Source organism: Alligator sinensis, unplaced genomic scaffold (genome assembly GCF_000455745.1).
Source record: "Alligator sinensis unplaced genomic scaffold, ASM45574v1 scaffold347_1, whole genome shotgun sequence".
Lineage (NCBI taxonomy): Eukaryota > Metazoa > Chordata > Crocodylia > Alligatoridae > Alligator > Alligator sinensis.
This window is the reverse complement of record NW_005841922.1, coordinates 672,553-693,499: the sequence shown is the minus strand read 5'-3', so window position 1 is coordinate 693,499 and position 20,947 is coordinate 672,553. Positions and strand designations below refer to the sequence as shown.

General features: G+C 42.1%; 1 protein-coding gene across 5 annotated transcripts in view; it reads right to left on the bottom strand.

Annotated features, from left to right (window-relative positions):
* The window catches only part of NEDD4L (neural precursor cell expressed, developmentally down-regulated 4-like, E3 ubiquitin protein ligase), a 288,447-nt gene that overhangs the window by 206,794 nt on the left and 60,706 nt on the right, over positions 1–20,947 (bottom strand). For all 5 annotated transcript variants that reach the window (XM_025198473.1, XM_006019096.3, XM_006019097.3 and 2 more), the window contains one exon: positions 1,026–1,107. The gene's annotated coding sequence lies outside the window, so the exon portion shown is untranslated. The remainder of the gene's footprint in view (positions 1–1,025; positions 1,108–20,947) is intronic.

Sequence of the window (20,947 nt, the reverse complement as noted above, 5' to 3'; positions counted from 1 at the left end):
GTGGGGGGGGGGGGGGGGGGGAAGAACACTGCACAAAGCCTAAGGTGACCTGCAAAATGGTAACAAGGGGTGGGCCCTTCCATTGTCTTTTTATTATTTATAAAATAAATTAAAGGTGAATGCTCTCATTTTTTAAAGTTGACCTTTAGCACTCACTTTTTTTCCTTTAAAATGGAGGTCATATAAAAGTAGGAAAAATGGATAATGACAGGACAAATTAGTGAAATTATGGCATTACAGGAAACAGTCATTCTAAAGATTTAGATAGTTATTGTAAAATGGCTACTTGACGTCTCAGTTTCCATTATGAATAAGGACAGCCCGTCATGACTTTTCCTTCAGTCTTTATTCAAATGATTACTTTTCCCCTAATAGCATGGCAGCTAGCCAATAATAAGAAGTATGTAACTCCTAAAATATTGGGTTTTGGATTAGCCAACTAGCTTTCCTAATGCTTTTCACTAAAAATACCAAAATAAAAATAAATTAACTCCTCCCCACTCCCTAAATATACCTTTAGGTTTGATTTCAGTTTCAAATACAGTTTGTCTGGTTTTTTTTAAAACCCATGTCAAATATCTTTATATGACTAAAGAAAGATTTCGGAAAGAAAAATTAACCCAGAAAGGCCATTTTGATAAAAGTCAATTGTTCACATGACAATCAAGTAAAGAATATTTCATGACAGTGAAATATTTTATATTTTAAAGTAAAAGAAGAATGTAGTTTTAACAAGAGGAGACGTTACAAAACTGTGCATAGAGATATCCATATACCAAAATTCAGAAAGGTAAGCTTTCCATCAGTTTTAGTACAGCAGTTGTTTTATAGTTCACAGACTACACTTCACTACAAACAGAAAGCACTGGTCCTTCAGATCTTATTTTTAAAATAAAAATTAAAAAGAATACATATAAGCTTCTATACAGTATCTTTGAATTAGTGTCATAATAGTACGCACAGATGAAGCATGCTTCAATATTCTCGGTATTTCTGGAATTTACTGAAATAAGAACTGCACTTACCTTTTTAATAGTTTTTGTCTGCACCAAAGCAAGTTCTCTGTTTTCATCTGCTACATATAGGGAAAGTTTCACATACGGGTCACTGCAAAAGAAGAAGTCACATTGAATAAATAGGTTTATAATTACACTGCCAACTATAACAAACAAATTCAGCATAATCTATACACTTAATCTGGTTTACAAAAATAATGGTATTAAATATTCCTTGTAAACAAATATTTACCAAAAGGCAAAATACCTGTATTATGCCTATTAAACCATTAAAACTTGCTGTTGGTTTGTGCCCGATTAAGGACTGATCCTAGCCTAAAAGGTGAATGGAAGTGGTAGCTTTTGTGCATAACAAGGAAAGAGCACCTTTTCTTGAATACAAGCTGTAATCGTAGAACAGCTAGTTATTCTAACTGAAAAAAAATCAACGTCCCTTTACCTGCTGCACTCAAATGACAAAACAGAACAGAAGCAAAAACAAGTTTCTGAGTACTATGCTTACAACTTGCAGAACTTCATCTCATTTCCTAATGCTGCACCACTTTCACTGAACTGAAATAAATGTTTCACTAAAAGAGTCAGGAAGATCAGCTGAAACAAGAAGCTACCAAAACTCTAACCCCTCGAAAACAGAGGGTGAAACAGTCATTGTACACAGCAGGGGCCAATGAGGATGGAGACGGAAGTTATCTTGATTGGCCAAGTAGCCATAATTTTAAGGAACTGCAAGGTATCTCCTAAAAATCAGTACGGGCACCAGGGAAGGAGTCAAATTAAAAAACCACAGTGGTTAGTTCACTCCTATTTTTTGATGCTCCAGTTCAGGCTGACGTTCCCTGAGCCTATCAGGCCATCTTATTACCAGACCTGATTTAGAGTCATGTCATGAGGGAACAGCTAAGCTTTATAAAAATGCTTAGCTCTCCCTGGGAATCTAATCCCCTTTTCTCATGAAATGGAGCAGATACAAAATTTCCAGGGGCGGGCACTGCCCAACTCATAACCCTCTGCCACGTAAGACAGTAGCCAGCTTCTTCTCTCAATGGAGATAAAATCTAATAGGAGAAGCCAAGCACCAAAGGTCACAAAGCAGTTTTTATACATTTTTTTTCCTTCTCTTGAAAACAAGAAAGAGACAGGTAGGTTACCAGAGCCCTTTTCTGTTTTGCTCCCTGCCTTGCCTATAGGTAGGAACCTTTTTGTAAAGGCAAGTAGTTTGAGGATAACATACAAAGTTTCCCTACCCAAACTGGGAGGTTCTCTAAGTAAGACCATTGAGCATGCAATAGGACTCCACCCCAATTACTGTGTCAGATTGATCTACCTCTTCAAAAATGCAATGCACACCTTGTAGTTCACATCTGAGAGTGACTAGAGTACCGTGAAGAGGCCTTGTGCTCAAATTTGTGCAACACCCACTGAACTCGCAATGCCATAGCGCACATTAGGGTATGAACAGCAGCCTGCCTTTCATGGATGAAAGAAACTGATCACTCTGATCCAGCAAAAGCAGTAATGCATCCTACTGCTATACAGAAGGGAAACAGGAAACAATCTACACACTCCAAGCCAGAGTATAGGACTAGAGTAGTCAACTCCACCTGAAGAGGAAAGAAACAAACATACGACAGGGTACTTCTGTACCAAATTCCTCCTGTGCCTCCCTTCCAAACATCAGCACAGGTGACGTGGTGCAATTTGGTTTGGTTAAAAGAAAAGTGCAAAAGACAGATCCAGATAACCATCCCTTTATTTAGAAAGATTCAAAGATTGTCATATTGCAGTCCCACTACTTTCCAAAAATTTAACTTGAAATACCTCAGCAAATAAACACCATAGTTTGACAACAAAATACCACAGCAGGGTGAAGGAAAAAAAAATCCCCATTACACGGGCTACTACAGGAGACCCTTGCCATTCGCAGGGGGATACGTTCTCGTGATCCCTGCGAATGGCGAAACCCGCTAATAGGGCACTGTGTTCATGAACGCCATTTGTGCTCATGATCGCAGTGCCCGTGGTGGATGCAGGGAGTGGGGGGAGGGCATGGCTGCTCTGGCGAGGGCAGGAGCCCAGTGGTGGGAACGTAGCGGCGGTGGTGGTGGGAGTGCAGCAGCGGGAGCCTGGCAGCAGCAGCGGGAGCCCAGCAGCAGCAAGCACGGAGGTCCCAAGGAGCTCCTGTAAGTATATTTAAGATGCGGGTTCAGCATTCGTGAATATTTGAAACTATGAATGCTGAACCCACGAACAGCAAGGGTTTCCTGTATATGAATGTATGAGCTACTTAAAATGCAAATATATACAGCAGTAAGCACTAAAGCTTAAGGAAAATAATAGCATCATACCCAAAATGATACAATTCAATGGAACTCATAGATTGTTTAATGCAAGGGTGCACAGCTCGTCCAGCCTTGTGGGCTGGATGACCCACCTCCAGTGATGGGACAATGACTTGTCAGTGACTGCCAGAAATGCTGCATTGGTGCCACTCTGGAACTCCACCACCACTTACCACCTCTTTTCCCCTAACACCAACAACGTCAATCACCAACAGTGACCAAAGACCCCAAATTCGGCAGTGGGCGAGGGAATGGAAGGGTGGTGGTAAAGAGCAGTAGCCAGTGGGCTGCAATTTAGCTTCTCCCAGCTTATGTGTCACCCGTTGGACCACCCTAACATAATGCATACTTGGTGCATCTACATGTTCATTAATGTGCCATTATTACGGTGCATTAAGTTTAGCACCTGTAATGACAACAACTGTAATGACAGGTGCTAAACTTAATGCGCTGTAATCAGTGCTACTGCACTTTAGTGCAAATGAATAGTCTTTTGTGATGTTTATGTGCAGTTGACTAAATCTACTGTGCATTAGCACAGGTTTTGCCTGCCATGATACTGCAGTAAAATTAGTCTACTTCACTCAGTGTCTCATGCTGTTGTGCTAGCAAATGCTAGGGAACACAATGCAAGCACGATAGCATAATGCAAGAGGCAAAGTAAACCAGATATTCCCTGAAACCTCAGGTTGTTGTGCTAGACTTAGTCAAATACTGTATGGGAATCACAGGTCAGAAAACATTTTTCAACTTCTCTAAATGCCCCTCCATTTTCCTTTCCACAAGTCCTAAAAATAATCTACACAATGCCTTGCTTTTATTGTCTGACACCTCTCAGCACTGACTGACTTTCTCCAAATCACACTGCTGAATCAGTAATGGGCAAACCATGGCATGACAAGGCCAATTCTGACCTTGTCCATGACTTTTATAAAATCACCCAGGGCATAAAAGCAGAACCAAGAACCCAGCCTTGCTGCAGAACAGCAACAAAAATGACCTTGAGAGTACTGCAACCCCCCAGTTGAGAAGGCTGCCCCTCTCTGGTATTATGAGCATAAGTGAAGGCTTTGTTTAGTAGAAGGTTGACAGTCTGTCGTATTCGAGGCAGCCTGTCATCTTCAAGAGTGACCTTTTTTAAAGGGTCGCTCTCTCTTCTGTCACTTTACCTTCCTTTCCCCTTGTACAGAGCTCAGATGTGCTTCAGAAATGAGCAGTTCAGGAACTCCCATACAATGCAGCAAGTGAGGCTGCTAGTCAGAAGACAAAAAAGGAGGAAAAACACCAGTCCTGCAACAGGGACAGACGCACCATAGTTGGCAAATTCATTTACATGTTTTATAAAAGGCAAATGGACAGAACCATGTTTGCTAGCACTTTGCATCAGCCTTAACAGATGAGTAACAATTGCTTGTTACCTGCAACAGAGAAGAGTGCAAAATAATGACAGCAAGTAGTGACAGCCTAGAGCCCACACCTGGTGTTTCTATAATTTAAAAAAAATAATATTATATTATTCCAAATATTTACCAACTCCCTTTCCCTCACTGTCAATTGTTTCAAGTTTAAAATAATCATTTTGTAACTATGACTACATCTGTTTTCAAGTTATTTTCATCCCTGCTTACCTATACAATGGAGCTGTAAGATCTATAGATCCAATTTTGGAAAAAATGCCAGGAGACGCTGCACAGATACTAAATAACCATTCGGTTATTTAAGAAAATATTATGACAGACAACATCTGAGGCCAAAATTCCAAGCTAAAGAAGAAACCAAAATGGACAATTATAAAGACAAATCTGGAAGGTTAATTTTTTTTAATAAAATTTAGAAAAATCTGGAATTAAAAGACAGGTGTGTAGTATTAGCAATCTATGGTTATGGACATGGGCACATTCAGGAGTTTGTAAAGGGGGAGTGTGGGAGTGCTGCAGGGGTGCCTGCACCCCAGTTCCCAACCTCAGTCATATTCCCACCCTTTGTTTCCAGTGACTGAATGATCGCCTTAATTTTAAGTGAAAAGCTTAGGTTTTCTCAACAAATATTCCAACTAATCTAAACAATGTTATGGTCAAAGGAAAGATGCTCTTTTCTCATGCCAAAAAGCTACAGACCTTAAATCACTTGAAAAGAGAGAGGGGCAGAGCACAGACCCCGTTATACCCCAAGCCCACTTCAACTCCTACTGATGTGGCAGACGCCGCCACCTACCAGTTCCAAGTACCTCCTTTTCTTTCAACATTCATTTATTTGTTCTTCAGTTTAATTTTCCAGCCTCATCTCCAACTCACTCGAGTGCTTCTATTAAAAAAAAAAATCAATTTTCCACTTTGAAGATTGTGGTATCCTGATCGTCCCTCTACCCCAAACTGGTCTCCCTTCCTGGCACCTCACCAACCCAACCATGCTCCTTGTCCATTGTTTTACCCTCCCTGCCTTCTTTACCTCCTCTACCTCACCGTTCTTCAAAGGAATAAAAGGGATTTGGAGCCATCAAGTCCAAACCTCAGCTATGCTTCAACCACCCTCATAATCATCCTTTAAAACTCTTCATAACCAAAACCATGAGCATGAGGTAATTACCAAAGCCAGTATTTTTCTTTTTTAAATTAATTAAACAAGGCATTTCTGCTTGAATACTTTACCTTTTTTTCTACCCCACTCTTCATTATTAATCATTATTATTTTCTAATTTTGATTGTAATCATTTGGGGATGGGTCCCATCTTGCTGTTTGAACAGCACTTAGATAATTACAGCACATTGCAAAATGCAAACAATAAACCTTATAGCAGTGGTTCTCAAACTTTTTTGTCCCCGGACCCATCCGTAAACATCGATGGCCAGTCCCGACCCAGTGCCCCTCACTCCTGACTCATGGCCCCCCACTCCTGGCCCCCCGGTCTGTAGGGCAGGGGGTGGGTGTGTGGGACACGGGGGGGCCCCCAAGCAGCCCCTGGCAGGCTAGAACTCTGCCAGCTTGCAAGGGAAAAGCCACAGTTTCCACAGTTTCCTATGTTTTTCTTCTTTAAAGGAGAATCCATTTTTTAAGTTAGTTTGCGACCCATTCACTTCTGGGTTGCAACCAACAGGTTTAGAAATGCTGCCTTAGAGTGATTGTTAAGCCCAGCACGTAATCTAAATGGCTAATGTGCATAGTGTTAGGACTCTAGTAATGACCTGCTTTTAGCAGTTAAAACCAGCCTGTACAAAACTTAATTCCCCTTTTTCCTCCCTCTTTCAGTTTGTATAGTAATAGCAATAACTGTGGCTATAGTTGAGCTTTTAAACAGATCATTGACAAAAATAAAGATGTGAATAAACCAAATGCTGTCCTCTATGACCATGAACTGCTCAAAAGTGGTATGGACCAGAAAATATTCTACACTTCAGTTATGTTTCAGTAAAACTAACAGTGCCATATTTAATTAGACATTTCTAGTACAATACTAGCACCACAGAGTTGCATTAAAACCCCATATAAGACTTAGGAAGCAGTGCTTCAGATCCACCAAAGGGAGTACTCACACAAAGCCAAGTATTTTTGTGAGCAAATACACAGTTTAGCACCTAACCAGTCATCACATGTACATCGGTGATTAATGGAAAGGTGAATAAGGAGTACATTAATAAAATAAAAACAGGGCCTCAGGCCCAGCTAGTTGGGAGCTGTGACAGGGAGGAAAGGAGTGGTGTGGGGAGGGGAGAAGGGGGGGAACAAAAGTGGCAAGGAGGTGACAATAGAGAGCAAAGGGCAGGATGGGGGGCAGCCACAGAGCCAAATGCCAGGGAGCAGGTGGGAAAAGGGAAAGTGGGGAGGGGGCAGGGGTACAGGCACTGCCAGGGGGGCAGGCATGAGGTACACAAGCACAGGGATGGGGGAAGCAGCAAAGGTCAAACTACTTGACTTCCTCATTGCCTGCCCCTGTGCTGCAGGGCAGAAGATGAATCAAAATGATCGTCCAATAATTAGGTTCCTGACATGGAAAATTAAAACAAGTTTATAAATATTCTACAACTACAATCTAATTATTGGGGTGCTGTCTTAAATTCAAAGTTGAATTGGAGTCTTGGTAAATATAGTATGCATATGATTGCTTCTCAGTTGGGTACTGGGCTCTTCCTAGTTAAAATTTTAAAGGAGGATATAAAATATGAAAGCAGAGAGAGCAAGGAAAAAGAGTTAAGGAGAGAGGGCCATATTCCACAGAGCTGACCTCTCCCAAGGATAACACTGTCCAATTCCTAAAAAAATTCACAGCAGAACATGCATAAAAGTCTATGCAGCTCCAGGCCAACAACTGGATGTGGGGAGGGGAAAGAGAAAAGAAAATTAAAAAAAAGACTCAAGTGGCTCGTTCACACAGATACAGCAACTGCTTTCTCAAGCTAGCAGCTGCCACTTAAGTAAACGGTATTGTTCCTTGCTAGATCAGCCACCCTGAAGTGATTAAATAGCATGTTAAGGCAAAAATAGCTAAGAAAAAATGTTATTTTCAGCTGGAGATCTGGTTGGAAAACACTGTATGACGTTTCAAATGCTCAGCCATGTTATTTTCCTGTCATCTGACTAATCTCAAACATGGTCTGTGTGTATATGGCTACATTAAATGGATTCCTTGAAAAGTTATTTCAAATAAACATGCTGAGAAGAAGCAGTTACATTTCACAGAGCATGTATACATCCTTCCAAATCTATTCTCCGATCAGGAATTCCATCTCTTTTGGCATCCTGAGGTAGGACAGACATGGAGATGACACAGTCTTCTTGATAAACAAGAGAAGAGGTACCTCCATGGACAATCTATACATTTTTAGTGATTTTCTCTCATGGAATGTTCTTTACATGTTTGTACGGTGGCAGAAGCATTCTTAGCAGGAAAAATATTCAATGCCATATTGTCAATCCCTGGTACATTAGCTAAAGTCAGGTGCTACATAGTTTGATTTAAAATTTTTGGTACAGGATTAAAAATCCACTCTAAACTGAGGCTGTGTATACACATTCAAATAACCTGAGAGAAATCTGTGTTTGTTCTCCTGGTAGAAAAACTAACCTGGAGACACCTGAACAGACATTTGAAAGCTGAGCCCCTGAAGAGCAGTTTGCAGTGCTGATGCTGTGCAGACAGGGAGCCCCCCTGCACACATCTCAGCGTGCTCTGCAGGTTCCCTTAGTTTGCCTAGCAACAGATAGCAGTAGTACAAAAATAGTCCTGATTGGCTAACCCAGACTGCTCAGGGTCAGCCTGTGTCTCACTGAAGCACAACATGGGATTGTGAAAGGAACATGTTCTGCTACCTGTTTGGCTGGAATAGCAGAGTCCAGTTCAAGTGACACAGTATGCAGGGAAGCAAGGGGGTAGGGCAAAGCACCCTGGGACGCTGGAGGACTGCGCTATGGCTCTTCTCAGAAGGTTAAGTTCTACAGACATTCACTCTCCCTGGAATGACTTAACCCTAGTTTCTCCCAGGTTATTTTTCTCTGGAAGCAGCCATTTTTGCTGTAGAAGAAAAATCCGGAACATCTGTATGATCTTGTTTTTTCCTGGGAGATCAGCCACTCTCCCAAGAGAAACTGAGTGTCTGTAAACCACCTGATAAAATCACAAAAGTTGCACACCAAGTCATCTGTAGATTTCTATGTGGTGCAGTAAATCAGAACTGGTGCCTTACATTGCCATAGTATCAAAAACCATTGAGCATGTCTTTTCTGGCCATAACTATGGTCTTTAACTAAATACTACTCGACCAAGGCTTTAAAGCATATAGTATTATTTCCGAGAAGGCCAGCAGAAAAAAAAGACCTTGAAAACCTTAGCCAAAACACATCCTATGCGGATATTCTGTATTTCTTTGTAACCACAACAGAATCTCAAATAAGCTCCCCTCTGTGTTTCCAAAATAGAAGCAAATGACTTCAAAAAACCTGATGCCACATTCAAATGCCATCAGTATAATACCAAACTCATTGAAGTCAGCATTTTACAACTGATTTCAAAGGGTCAAAATGTTACAACATAGCTCCACTCCTTAGCCAATGTACTTTAGTTTTCAAATCCTGCCCTTGGAGCTTATTGTTGATATAGAAGACAGAGAGAACACTATACTCATAATAGTTTACAGGACCACTTTATCCTAGGGTCTATGATTGGCTTGGATGTCACCTACACTGACATTTTAATGTTGTGGGGAAGAAGAGACTGAAATACTCTACTTAAAATTAATCACGAGCAAAAACACTAGGAAAAAATTAATGTTACTCGGTTTTTAAAGTGACTCAGTTTTAAGAGTGACTCATTTTAGTGTTATATTTCTAAATTTACCTGTTAACCATCAGAATCTATATGAAAAAAAAATATTTAGCCTTTTGGTTGTTCATGCAGTGTTCACTTCATTTATTTGGTGTTCATTATTTTCTTGGTTAAGTGATCATTTAAAACACATGGCACTGTCCCTGTTCCATCGCTGGGCTAGAGAAACTTTTCTAAATAACAGAACACACATGATGACCTTGTAATTCCAAAGCACTTGTGCTAAAATAGATTAAATTGTCAGGGCTCAAAGATTTTGTATGTGCATGGTGGACAGCCAAATATTCCAAAGATGAACAACAAGCTTACGCTAATCACTGCAAACCTGGTTCTTTGCTTTGTGAAAACATTTATAAACTAGATATGAATTCAGTTTAAAAAAAACAAAAAAAAAAAACACACAAACATCTTCATTGTCCATGGCAGATTAGATTTTTTTTTGTTTGAGTGAAAACACAAAATGTACATACTTCCATTCATCTTCCCTAGTAGGAGCTGATATTAACCACCTATCTTGGATAATGACTAGCTTCAGACAGGCAGGAACATGCTTGCGTGCTTTAACATTCATTTACGTTTAACTCTTACCATTCTCTCTAGTTTTCAAGCCATGTAATAAAGAGAGAACTTCAGTACAAAAAGAAAAGCAAAAACCTTTCTAAAGAAACAACAATGCAAAATTAGCGACAGTAGTTTAGGGGTATATATTTGGGACTCAGCTGATTAAGCACTTTGAAAATGTAATTCTAAAGCATCATTTCTACAATAAAGCAAGTTTGATCAAGCATGACATTACAGCCATTCCAGGCTATGCCAGGAGAAGTGCACGGCTACGGTCATATCCTCAAGCATGCATAATTAAGCTTTCTGCCAAACTGCTCTTTGTCAATAACAACAGCTATTAGAGCTGAAATCGGCTGCAAGTGTTACACTTCATTGGCAACCTAATTTGAGTCTATGGGGAGTAAGCAAATGACCTGTGTTTGATTTTAGCGTGTTGAAAAATCGATCGGTAAAATCCTTATGGCAACAAGCCTTGCATAGTAAACTACATTCAACAGTGAAAATGGCAAATCCTGTTTAGCTGCTAGATGATCCAAATCTTCATTTAAGTTTGATTTCAACACTTAGCATCCTCACACACTGCTGTTCAGTTATTTAGCAGCTACACCACCAAGGGCCTGTTTTCAGCATCTCTTAGAATGGGAAAAGCTGCAGTAACGAGAGAATTTCCAAAACCTTAGAATAAAGTTGTACTGTCCAATAAGCAAGAGCTACCAACAATCAAAGAAATAACTAGTCGGTTAAGTAAAAAAACGTTTTTTGGACAAGAAATTACAGAAGCTGGAAGTTCTATTCACTGGCTTGCAGTGGCAGGTACATGTACAGGGATTAACTTCTTATTTAAAAAAAAAGATTATGTCCTGTCACCACAAAGAAGCATTGCATCTGAGGATCTTTCATATCATACCAGTTACGTTTCATAACCTTCACAACACCAAATTTGGCTGTGTCACATCATTTTGTGTCATACAAAAGGCTCCCTGCTCCATCTCTATTAGTATCACTTATGTGCAAGGAAATACAGCTTGACCTTCATGTAGCAAGCTTTGTTATTTTTCAGGGCTAGATACTGTAAATAAAAATGAGCACATCAGATTTCAAGCAAATGACAATCCATTATGCTACACTTCAGATGAGAAATATTTTAAGTCTAAATTTCTATTTCTTCAAAACATGGCCAATTGCTTCCTCCAGGCAGCTTTGGAAATGGAAAGATCACTGCATTATCAGAAACCTACAAGACTGAAACAGCCTTTTATAAAATTCTGAAAGAGAGAGATTCATTAATGTACCCATGATTAAGTTGTTCACTCAACAATGAAAAAAGCTATTTAGCCTCTATTGTGATCTGCCAGAGGGGAGGAAGAGCAAGAAATATATGGTATCTTAAAAATACGTCCATCTGTCCATCCACCCCACACTGAAGTGGCCATAAAAAGTGCTATTCTTGCCCAACAAAGCAGCCCAGAAAGTCGCATCAAGGTACATATTATCCAGAGAGAATAATTTAAAAGGGAAAGATTTATTCCCAACTCCAAGGTAATTTTTTTTTCTGGTTTTGAGATCAAATGAGTCAAAGAGAAAATGATCTTCTATTTGTCTTAAAGCAGAAGTATCAAATACCCATCGCACATATTCATTTAATGCTGTGATGGGATCTGATCTCTGATCCAAACAATCATGCCTCCTTCCATGTCACGCCTGCAGGGCAGGATGTGCAATTCTGGGATCAAGGATCAGATCCTAATAATGCCATTTCTAGTTGCCAGTACAATGGGAGTTCAGGATCATAACCTTGGGCCCTCCCCCTCCCCTGTCAAGTCGAAACCTGGGTGCTTGCAGTCTGGTGTGAAGCATTGCAGTCATGAGGCTGAGACTGACAATCAGCTCATTGTCAGTCATCCCCAGGACTGCATTGAAGCCAGCTGGAGACTGATGCAGTACAGGGGGCTAGGAATGACATTCATCTGATTGTGGGTCCCACCGCAGTGACTGCACTAGGGCAAGTCCCCGAGACTCATACATTGGGACATCAGAAAACCTTATGTACAGCCCAGCCGCAGTTTAAGATCCCTGAGTGCCAGGGCCCCGGGATCAAGGAAATGTTCCCCAATTCTGGGGCCTCCATGCACTAGGGATGCCAGAAAACCACATGTACAGCCAAATGCACCGTTTTAAAACTTCCGGCACATGGAGATCCTAGGATCAGGGAACCTCTCCCAAGGTGCCCATACGGCCAGGATGTGTCAGATACCTTGCTCCCTGTGACCTGGCCACAAAAACATTACATGTGTTGTGGAATAATTTTATGGCGGGTTTTCCATTTTGTTGTGTTATTAATTGCCCGAGTGTCTGGCCAGGTTACTATTTAAGACATGATTAACAGGTCAATCACTTAAGCGTAACATCTGCTAGAGGCCAAAGATCTGGCCCAAAGAACCCTATCGTTCAGCCCACAGTGCTGTCCAAGGATCTTGGACTGGACCACCATGGTCCATGTGGCAAACAAGGCTGGGCTGTCATGCACTGAATGTGGTATAGGGGCTAGGTTTGGGGCCTGCTGCACATGGCGCATGAGGTAGGTGCAACATGCACAGCAGGTCCAGAGAACCTGTTGCATTCAGCAGCCATGCTGGATGAACCCTAGTCAGTGGATCCAGTGCATAAGGCTGGTCTGTGGTCCCAGTCCAGCCTACAGTCTGGTCCTAAACAGTAAAGTTGCCTTATTAAATTGCCCAAACTGCCAGATATCCCACATGCAGTGAAAGGAATGGAAGCTGTTGGGTTAGGGCATCTTTGAAAAAGTACTGGGTCATAAATTTAAGAGGAATCATTTTACTTATCAATTTGTTTCTAATATGAAGTAACCATGGGAGCTGTTTTTTCTTTCTGTAAAAATCCTAATGGGCCTAATTTAGGTGTAGTGAAATAAGTGTTTTAATTCTTTTATGAAAGCCTCTCCAGAAGAGCATTTATCTATACTTCTTTCCAAATGATCTTTTTATATTAAAGGCCACTATTAGCATTATTGACTGGAGACAAGACTTGTACCATATCCAGGTGGTATAGATATAAAAGTCTTTAAAAATTAAATGTCAGGAACATAGCAAAAATGAACATCTGAGTAATGAGGAACTGCAAACCAGCCTGTACTAGGCAACAACCAAAAACACGTTTACTTTCACGCTGCCTGCCCTGTTCAGAAAGGACAGAACTGACATCCTAATGAACAAAAATTATAGTAATAGGCACTAGGGCTATGCGAAGCTTCGGTCACTGATTTGATACAGAGAAGATTCGGCCCGATACGGCAGCCAAAACTCAGAATCCAAATAGAATCAGGAGAGCCATTAATCTCTCCAAATCAAATCGGAAGTCTCCGATTCGATTCAGAGAGATTCGATGATTCAGACATAGACACAGCTTTATACGTTTTTTCTACGTACCTCAAGGTACCAGGCAGCTCATGAAAGCTGAGATGGTGGGGTGGACGGAGCGTCTCAGGAGAGTGCAGGGGGGGTCACCAGCGCGCTCAGTGGTGGACCCAGAAGTGAACCAGAAGCACCTCTGGTCCACTTCTGGGTCCGCCTTGGAGCGTGCGGGGACCTCCCCCCCTCCCCTCAGCTCAGCAACTGGGGAGCCTCCTGGGTCTGGGAGGGCACCTGGGGTCCCCCTGCAGGCAATCGCCAAGCTGGTGAGGATCCCCTGCGCACTCGGTGGTGGACCTGAAAGTGGACTGGAAGTACTTCCGAGCACACGTGGAGGGCTCCCAGCGCTCCTGTGGGATTCTCCACGTGCCCCAGCATCACAGCAATCATGAGCCACACCTGGTGCCTCAAGCTATGTAGAAAAAAAATTTTAAGCTGTGTCTATGGCCGAATCACTGATTCTCTGAATCAGAATTGAATCTTCAGATTCGACCGAATTGAATCGGGATGGTGATCTGAATGAACAAATCTAAACACTGTCCCCTGAATCAGGCCAAATCTGAATGTGAATTGAATATGGCCACTGAACTGGGCTGAATCTCTGCCGAATCGAATCAGGGACTGAAGCTTCGCACAGCCCTAAATCCTATGCAAAGGTATTTAACTGCAATTCTAATATACTAGTTGGGCTTATTAGTTAAGTACCCTAGCAGAATACAGGCAGCTTTTATGAAATCTAATATTAGTAGCTTGATTCTACCCAAGTTAAAGGAACACTGCAACCTTAACAAAACAAAACAAGACAAGAACTGTTTTTACTCAAATCCAAGACAAGCCTTTTCCCTCCATTTAGCATATGGAAAAAAGCCCTCGTCTTCAATTTGAGTACAAAGTCGGGGGGGCCAGGGGTGGCGAAGATAGGTGCTGCAACCCTGGCCCTGGTCTTTGCCTATTGCAGCAGCAGCAGCTCTGCTTGGCCTTCAAACTGCTTCTTGCCTCAGACAAGAACAGGGTGGAACCCCTGCCACAGCGGGACCAAAGGTAAAAGCTGGAGGAGAGGAAACAGAAGCAGCAGAGGGGACCAGGTATGAGAATGGCTGATGTCAGGCATGAAGGTATGGGGCAGGGGGAAGATGGGGGGCAGAGGGGAGCAGCAAGTAGCAGGGAAAGCAGGTAGCAGAACAGGGGTGGGCAAAATGCGGCTCGCAGGCCGGATGTGGCCCGCCAAGCCATTCTATCCAGCCTCTGGGACCCCTAAAAAATTGGAAAATTAATACTAATCTGCCCTGGGCTGCCTGTCACGCGGCCCTCGATGACTTGCCGAAACTTAGTAAGCAGCTCTCCGCCCAAAATAATTGCCCGCCCCTGCTGTAGAAGGACAGGGTGTTGGGCAGAGAGCATGACGGACAGCAGGAGGAGCAAATGGTAGAGGACAGGCACAGCACGGAACAATGTGGGGAAGAAGAGGCAGGGTCAAATTTGATTCATCCCCCCCCTCCCCCCGCCTGTCCCCATGCAGCAGTGAGGGGACAACTTTAAATGACAACTCTCCAATAATTAGATTCTATACATGGAAAATTAAAATAAATGTATAAATTTTCCATGTATAGAATCTAATTATTGGAGAGGGGAGGGGTTATCTTAAATTCAGAGTCATCTTGGTTTCAGATAAGTACAAATTAGTAATACAGTAAAGTCAGGGGGTCCATTCTCCCCATTTTTTCCCTTGCTTTCCATTTTAGTTGCCGATGGCAGCCAAAGACACCAAATTCAGCAGTGGACAAGGTGTTGAAGTAAGCAGCAGTGGTATTCAGCCCCTGGTTTCCAGAGCCATATAAGACACCTTTGCATTAAGTGAATGAAAGACGCATGGATATTTAAAGTTTCCGCCGTAATTAGAACATCATAGTTTTGATAGTTCAGATTGGCATCTTCCATTTAAAGGCACCAAAAAAAAAAAAATACACACACATCCCCCCCCCACACACATATGTAGATACACACACACACACACACACACACACACACACCCCACCCCATCATGATGGGGCTTTCTTCCCCTCTTACCCACCCCCACCCTGCCCTGCTCCATTCCCACCATCAGGCCATTCACCCCGCGCACCACTGGCTGGAGCCCTGCCCCACCAGGAACCACCCCCCGCCCCAGAGTGTTAGGGACAGACAGACTGACCAAGCCATATATGGTATATATGTCTTGTGAGAAGTATGACTGGTAGAAGCCAATGAAAGCATACCCATCAATCATTTGTTAGCCATAACTAATGTAAAAAACAAGAGAGTACTACTAAATACCTATATTTAGTAGTAGAGCAGATTTAGCATAACTGTTTCAGAATGACTGCTTAATTTCACCTACTGGCCTTAGTTTTGCTTACTGTATGATTGCTTGTACACTAAGAGAGCTTTTCTATTGCCAGTTCAAAGTAGGTTAAAGGGAGTATCTATTTCACTCTCTGAAATGACTCATCCTACCTCACTACATGGTCAGATGGTTGCACTGATACACTCTACTCTTAAAGCTCAGGAATTTCACTATAGTCGCTATTTGTACTTTAACATACGAACAGCAACCACCATTATATCTTGAAATGAGGTCACCTTTTACAAAGTTTTTTGCCTCAAAGATATGTTATGCTATGCCTACCAACCAGTAACTTTCTATGGAAGTAACTTATCCTTGTGGATAGTGGGTTTACATCCTAGTGATTTTTCCTTCAAAAAAGTGTAATGAGATCCCATTATCATCATCACTGTGAATTACAATTCCATTCAAACAGCAGTAGATTTTTCTTAGAAAGCTATTACTGAAGCAAGAGGATACCAACCATTTTTCTCCTTAGAATTTTTCATTTAAACTACACTATACTATAACAAGGATCATTACATATACACTTTTCCTTTCCAACAATCCATAAATAGTGACTCTTGTCTCCAAACATTACTTTGTTATTGCCAACTTTGTCGTTCTAGTCTATAATTAAAAAAACCCATCACATATGGTGCTTTCCTACCTCCTCTCATGTTTGGCATGAGTTATGTCAAAGAAAATGAGAAATGGGACATGGTTGATGGGTATGTCATCATTGGCTACCACATCTATTTCACAGACATCAGGGCTGGAAGGGACCTCGGAAGATCATCGAGTCCAGCCCCCCGCCCAAAGGGCAGGAAGTCAGCTGGGGTCATAGGATCCCAGCAAGATAAGCATCCAGTTTCATCTTGAAGGTGTTCAATGAAGGCGCTTGAACCACCTCCGGTGGCAGGCTGTTCCAGACCTTGGGGGCTCGGACAGTAAAGAAGTTCTTCCTTATGTCCAGCCTGAAACGATCTTGAAGTAGTTTGTGACCATTCGACCTCGTCATCCCTTGGGGCGCTCTGGTGAACAAACGTTCCCCCAGATGCTGGTGGTCACCCCTGATAAACTTATAGGTGGCCATCAGATCACCCCTGAGCCTGCGCTTTTCCAGGCTAAAGAGCCCCAGGGCTCTCAGCCTGTCATCGTAGGGTCTGCTTCCCTGACCTCTGATCATGCGCGTGGCTCTTCTCTGGACTCTCTCAAGCTTCTCCACATCCTTTTTGAATTGTGGAGCCCAAAACTGGACACAGTACTCCAGCTGCGGCCTCACTAAGGCCGAGTACAGGGGGAGAATGACGTCCCGGGATTTGCTTGAGAGCAAAAATAAAAATGTTTGTGCACTCCCTGCTCCTCCATTGCAGAAATCTATTTTAATCCGTTTTTAAAAACACACTTATTCTCTAAAGCAATTGGCTCCAAAATGTGGTACCTCTACTTTTGCTATTTACACACTCTCCTTTTTCATCCCTAAAGCTATTTCTTTCGGATTTGGGGGTTCCCAGTTCCTGTCATCTTGCTTTAGTTCAATCTATTCTAGATGGAGCTTTACCTGACGATTGCCTAAAAACGAGGCGCTGAACGCCGCTGCTTAGCGGCGTTCCTGTCAGAGAGTGCATTTTGCACGGGTTCTGTGATTTGGATTGACATACCACTTGTTTCTGTATAAATATGAACTCGCCATTTTCTCAACCTCCTGAAACCCTCAATATTTTGGATCTTGGAAATGGCCCGTCTCCTTATATGGTACTGGAGCAGCCGCTAAAGTTAGAGAGAGAGTTTTGCTAAAAGCTCTTTCCATTCTGGTGTTAGAAAGGAAAAAGGAGAATTGGCAATTGGGAAATTCAAGTGCAACTGCTTTCTCCGCTTGGTTCAGTAGAGGCAGAGTTGCTTGCTGGCATTCAGAACTCACTCTCTATTCTCCAAATAGTTTTGAAAAATAACAGGGTTCAGAAGGATGCCAAGGTGGGCTAAGTGGAGAAACGTGAATGTAGTGGGTAGGGTGCGTGAGAAAGTCTGTTACTAGAAATGGATTTACCCTGATCTTGCAAGCTGCTCTGCAAGGGGGGATTCCTGCCCTGCAGGAAATCAATGGGGTCTGTGGGATGGAAGGGACAACCCAGCTTTTGGCATATTTTCCATACTCTATGGACCCCTGGATTTGCAGTTTAGTACATCTACACAAACAGCCATCTATCTTATTCTCATCCTTCTAGAACCACATGAAGGCTGTCACTCCAGCTCATATGTTATTCAGAGTTAATTCAGTGTCTGCAATTTTAGTCACTATATATGGATAACTATAGGAAGCTGAGTGGGGCTCACTCCGCTACATACTGTACAAATGTTGTCAGACACAGTCTATTATGTCCAAGTATTGTGTCCACATTTTGCAATAGTTTTAAAAAAAGCAGGCAGTAGTTTCCTATTCTTTTGGGCTCACAGCATGTTGTCTGCTGCAAATCTCTATTCACGTTCTTACAGGATAACACAGTGGTGTCACATTCATCATTAAATGAATTAACCGTTAACCCTATATTTACACTCCTGCTATAAACAGAAGCTTAATTTGCTGCACTGACAGTCGGTTGCGTGCCATTTGTATCTTTTCTGTGCTATTTGGTATTTATATAGCACTCAAAAGTCACTAAATGCTTTACATATTAAAAAATACAAGTCCCCATCTGGAAGGGTTTTCCACCTTATAGCTCAATTCTGTATATTCGTGTACTTCTCATAGGCGTTCTGGAAACAGAGACCGACTTGCCAGCTTTTCGGCGGATGGTGAAGGTGATCAGCTCATGGTCGCTGTCACCCAGCTTCCCATCGATCACTAGGTCGCCGACTAGGTCATCCCCAGTAGCCAGTACCAGGTCGAGCAGCACTTTGCCTCTCGTTGGCCCATAGACTTCTTGAGTCAGGTAGAGGTCATCCACGCATCAGAGGAAGCTCTGCGACCGCTCAGATTTTGCTGAGCGATCCTCCCATGAGATGTCCGGGTAGTTGAAGTCACCCATGACAACCATGGTCCTGGAGCAAGCTGCCTCAGCCAGTTCCTGGGCAAACTCCTGGTCAAGCTCAGGACTTTGGGTAGGAGGTCTGTAATAGACTCCCACCATTGTCCCCCCTGTGCCGTGTTCCCCACGGATTTTAACCCAGAGGGTCTCCAGCCGTCCACCCTGGTCGCCAATATCGGCTTGCAGGGATGTGTAGCTTTCCTTAACATAGAGAGCTACCCCCCCCCGCCCCTTTTCTCTACACGATCCCTCCTGTACAGGGTATAGCCATCTATCCCCGTGGTCCAGTCATGGGTGGAGTCCCACCAGGTCTCCGTTATCCCTATGACATCGTAAGGACATTTCAAGGACTATTAAGGCCAATCTAGAGTGAAATTGAGTTTGGGGACTAAGATTTAGATCTACAGATGCACCAAAGTCCCATTGAAATCCTTGGATATTAAGCATCTAAACTCTTTTGTTGAATTAAGGATTTGGCTGGCTATAGCTAAAATCCACAAGGTGTTGCAGCATATGCCTAAGCACCTTGAATCAGGATCTAGGAAAAGTTACAGCAATCACTGGAGAAGAAGCAATTTAAATTGTGAAAAGGAGTAAAGTTGGATGCATTCCTAAAAACATGCAGTCAAAAGTCTTGATAATGTCACTAGTTGCTTAGGTTAACACAACTCAGAAATCTGAACTGTCCTAAAGAACAGATTGTTTCCCTAAGGCTAAAAGGCTTGGACTCTAACTTTGAAGCCACACCAATAATCCATCATCATCAGCCCATGGCCGGACTGCAGCAAATTTATTATAACGTTTTCCATCTTGACATATTCTGGACAAAATGCTTTTCTGCCCACAGATGCTGAAAAGCTGAAAAGACAGATGGCAAAGACTCCTGTCTGATGGAAAAAGCTTTTCTTTTTTTTCTTTTTTGGCCTGAGAAAGAGACAAGGAAAGTAAATGCAGTGTCCCACAGAAGTTCAGATAGGCAGGGGGGGTTTTCCCCAATGACTTTTCAACCACCTGTGCCCTCTCAAACACTGAAGGCTTTGAATAGATTCTGACACCTCTATTGTTTGCACTTTGGGGAAATCTCACTTTTGAATGAAATCAATGTGATCTGAGTGATCAGAAGAACTTTAAAGGCTGAACATTACCCATTTTATCAAAGTCCCAAACAATAAATGTATGAATAGAAAATGCAATATTTGCTGGAAGTATTGTAAAACCATAAGAAAAAAAAATCTGTCATCTCTTACTTCAAATACTAGAAGAAGAGCTTAGGATGCCTGAAAAAAAGGAATGAAGTGAAAACCAAAAGAAAGGTATTGATGAGAGCAAGAGTCCAGAAGGTAGAAAGTAAAAAGAAAGGGGTTAAGATTTATTACGGCCAGGTTTCTAACCACAGCCTCTGCTAGCAGTTTCTATATAAAAGGAGTTGTGTGTGTGCACTTCACTTCAGCCATCAGAGCTGCTTCATATATTGCTAACATCAGCTTTTTGTTCAGAACTTCAGAAAGTTAGAGCTGCCTAAACAGATTTAAAGTAAGATGTCATTTTTTTTCCCAATTCTTTGGAATCACCACCTGACCTAACAACCCTGAAACTTACCCTGGGAAAGAAAAAAAGCTTCTACCTCTACGTACTGGACAAAGCAGCCAGAAAATTCTCCTAGCAACAGCAACAGAGACAGTGCCTCATTAGCAATTTGAAATTTCCAGGTCAAAATGCCCTGAAAGTATTTGACTATCTGCACAGACAGCTGTTCCCTGAACGCTCATTTCTTCCATGACAGAGAGAGAGTACACAAGTGATATACAATTTGCAGCCGTTTAAAAATGTAAATTACCTTTTAAATAGGAAAACTTACTATACTTTTTATGTGCCAAGATGATAGCTTTTTGG